The sequence below is a fragment of the Meleagris gallopavo genome, chromosome 3, assembly GCF_000146605.3.
Source record: "Meleagris gallopavo isolate NT-WF06-2002-E0010 breed Aviagen turkey brand Nicholas breeding stock chromosome 3, Turkey_5.1, whole genome shotgun sequence".
In the NCBI taxonomy this organism is placed as follows: domain Eukaryota; kingdom Metazoa; phylum Chordata; class Aves; order Galliformes; family Phasianidae; genus Meleagris; species Meleagris gallopavo.
The window spans coordinates 71,851,117-71,854,911 of NC_015013.2; the positions used below are offsets into that span (position 1 = coordinate 71,851,117).

At 38.1% G+C, this 3,795-nt stretch overlaps 1 protein-coding gene across 5 annotated transcripts in view; it reads left to right on the forward strand.

The window, feature by feature from the left end:
• Positions 1-3,795, forward strand: part of CPQ (carboxypeptidase Q) — a 161,336-nt gene that overhangs the window by 2,889 nt on the left and 154,652 nt on the right. The window lies entirely within an intron of this gene.

The window sequence follows — 3,795 nt, forward strand, 5'->3', positions numbered from 1 at the left end:
TTTTTTTTTCTTTTTTTTTTCTTTTCTTTTTTTTTTTTTGAGACTGAGAGAATGTGCTGGTATTGTTTGTTTTGTTCTGTTTTAAATGGAGAGCCTTGAGATGCTCAGCTCATTTGGATTTTGTATTTCTGTTCAGGTATGAAGAATGGTAATCTTATCTTAGAGTCTTTTAAATCTAGCTAACACAGATCTGTTTGAAGAATTTTCTCCACGGTGAGTATGAGAGAGAAAAGTGAAAATTCCTTTGGTTTTGTTGCTGCCAAATGGGGATTCAGTTGAAATATTCAGTGAACAGGTATTTGGATCAAAAAGTATCTCTTAGAAGCAGTTTCTCTGTAGTATCCATTGCAATGAGAGGTATGGAAAAAGATGTGCAATCTTCAAAACCTGGCTATAAAAGAAATAAAAATTCTGCTCAGATTTATCTGAATTCTTCCTCTGCCAAGATGAATTCTAAATCAAGCTGCTGTATGTTATAGTGAGAGGAGACTGATCTCATTTAATGTGTTGTAGACATTTCTTACGTTGCAGGAAATACGAGCAACGAAGCAGAATTATGTTAAACTTGCTCAGCTGAACATCCTGCCTTCAGTAGAACAGTGGCATTTGCCACTGGTTCAGGATTTGCCCAGACTTGTTTTGTGACCCCACTGATTTAGCTTTTATCTGACTGGCGATTGTCACCCTTGTGAAGGCCATTTTAGCATCCGTAAAAGAAAACAGTTCTGGTTTTTAGTCTCTTTGATTTTTCTTTTTATTTCATCTTTTTTCAGTTGCTGGTTATGGTGTCTGATCTTTTACTTGAATGTAGCAGTAGTACATTTCCTGCTAGGACGCTATGTATGAAAGGGTTTGAGATCACTCCTCCCCCAGTTTTTCTAGCTTTCATCTGTTACATGTATATTGATATCCTGTGTCTTTAATTTCTGTATTACTTTTTTTTCAGAGGAGACACTTGACTAAATTTACATAAGACAAGTGAGTTGAAAGTAATTTGGTGTTTCAAGTAGCCCCACAAAAGACACTTACATAATATTGTGAGTGTGCCAATAGACATTTGAGAAAAGACTGCTTTTTTGAGGCTTTAAAGTGAGATCTGAGGCTGTAGACTCAGTTGGAGAGTTTGCGTCTTTTTTTTTTATCCATTGCTGTTGAAAACTAAAGCATAAATTTGATTAATCTGAAATGATTAATCTACTTTCCACGGGTTTCAAGGTTAGCGTTTCTGATCTTGTCGATTCTTATTGTTCTGAGTCATAGGGCTCACCTTCTGGGACTCTCTCTAGTTGTGCTCTCCCATATGAAACATGATTGTCCTTCTGTGGCAGCCTGCAAAAACACTTCTTGGAATTCTGGTCTGTTGAAATTCTTCATTGCTTTGAAAGCAAACAAAAATTAAGTAATTAATTTTTTTCCAGGTTGATCATATAGTATAGTGGGCTGTTAATATTTTCTGTTATGACAACCAGCTAAGTTGTCATAATACCAGAAAAGTATAACACTAACCACAGGTAATGTATTCAGCATTGCCAGGAGTTATAAGAGAACAGACAATTTCTATCTTCTTGATGCATTGTGAGATACCCTACAAGCAGAAGTCAAATTGATTTTAATTACTAGTTGAGTTCGGTAGTCTTCAAATAGTTGTTAGGCAAAGAGTTATAGGGAAGTTATATAGTACAGAAGTAAAAAAAAAAAAGTCTCTGTAACAGTCTGGAAAAGTTCTGTGCATCCGCTCTCAGTTACTGCCCTGTCAAATCCAGCTGCAGTTGCTGCAGAGGTTTCCACCTCAGCCAACCATCTGTCCCTTTGCCCAAGGCTCTTCAGTAGCAGAGGTGAGGGAAGGAACAGTTTTCAGGATGCTTTTCAGGATGCCACAGTCCATTGCCACAGTCCAACAACCTTACTTTGAGTAGGACACCCTCATTTTCTCCTTGACAATAACCTCTGGCATTAATGCTTGTGATTAATTTCTGGAAACAAGAATGAGTGTATTTTTTGCTGGATTGGTTCCCAGAACCAACTTGCTGCCTGACCACATGGGAAATGTTCTGGTGTGAGTGAAAGGCAGTTTGGAGGGCAGAGCCACTGTAGCTGTGACCTATATGGACTTAAGCCATGACTAGTCCACACTTTTGTTGCGTGGTCCATCAGCTGTTAACATACACCTGTGCTGATTTGTATACTCATTACTACCAACCCAAGATCTCTGATTCATGTTTTGTTTTGGACTTACCTGTTATTACCAAAGAGAAACCTGACTGAAGGGTGGTATTGAGCAGAAATCACTCCGTGGCCGCTCTTCAAGGAATAATTGAATGAGGACAGATGTGCTTGTTTCCAGCATGTCATGCTGCCTGAACCTGCAAATACGTCTTGCATTGCAGCTTTATCTGGGGCACAGTACAGCCATAACTATTGTAAAGACCTGACATAGCCAAACCCAACGTTTCTGGCACGAGTGCATCTTATGGAGTTGTTGGATAGTTGCCTCACTTTGGACTGCTGTAGAACCACAGAGCACCTCTGAATTCCTCTAGCAAATGTGGTGTCTGATGTAGAAGAAATGTGGATGGAGCAGCTTACTGTGAGAGTCAGAACATCTCTTCACAGTTTGCTGTGCTTATTGCAGGTAGCGGCTGCCTTCAGCCTCCATTCTTAATTTTGGCTGAGGCAACAAATCTTTTGATTTCTTGGAAACAGATATAATTAAGAATAAAATGATATCTTTCTGTGTTTACATATGGCTGTAGGTGAACTGAAAACTCATTAGCAAGTCTTTATCTCTAGAGAAAAAAGTGTTTTTCAGTGTTTTTTTTTTTTAATATAGTTAGCAGTTTTCTAATTGCTCATAGGTCTAAGTTTTTGGCTCAGAATATTGCTTTTGAGTGAAGATAATCCTATTGACACAACAGCAGTAAGTTCATAAGTGAGCAAGACTTCATGCTTTCTGTAGAATGGGAATTTTGGCACAGCTGGAAATCCTGGTGTATTTTTTTCTTCCACATCATGATCTCCTGTCTAATGTTATTTGTACTCTAACAGTCTGTGAAAATTGCATTATGGTTTAAGCTTTTAAGCTTTTAAGGTTTAAGCTGAAAAAAGTTAATGTGTGCTTTAAGCTTTATTTGAAGAGATATCTGTTACCAATGGTGATGTATCCCATGTTCCTTTGATCCAAATCATACGGCAAATTTTATTTAAAGTAGGAGGGTAAAAAACAAACATACAAAGTGAAGCCTGTTTTGGTGACCCTGATGTTAAGTCAGAAGATGAACCCAACAGCTAAAATCCATTTGGGCTGTATATATGTGTCTGTGAAGATATCTGGATTCTATATGCTCGTTTGTTTTTCTGAAACCAGAGCCATTTTCTGTGATTATGGTGCAGCCCTCACAGCAGTCTTAGCACTGAGTTATATTCTGTGCTCGTCAGACCCACCACCATGCTTTTGCAGGTCTCAAGTGTTTACCAAAGTCAGAGCAGTTATTCTGGGGGGAGAAAAAATAAATAGGCATTTCATTTTCTAACTTCTTCCTTTCACCTGCTGCTTTATCTCCTTTGTTGGTTCCTCATTATGATAGTGCTGGAAGATGTGGCACTTCTCTATTGCTTCTTTTCTCAACAGCGTCTTGGTTTTAGAATTATATGTACTTAGATGTCTGTTTTCTGAAAATCTAGAACATGCAGCCTGGTTAGCAGCATGAAAGCAGAAGCAGGAGCATGGGAAAGTTCCTTTGAAGAACATTACATAAAAATAATTAATGTGAGCTTATCACTATGTGAACTCTACTT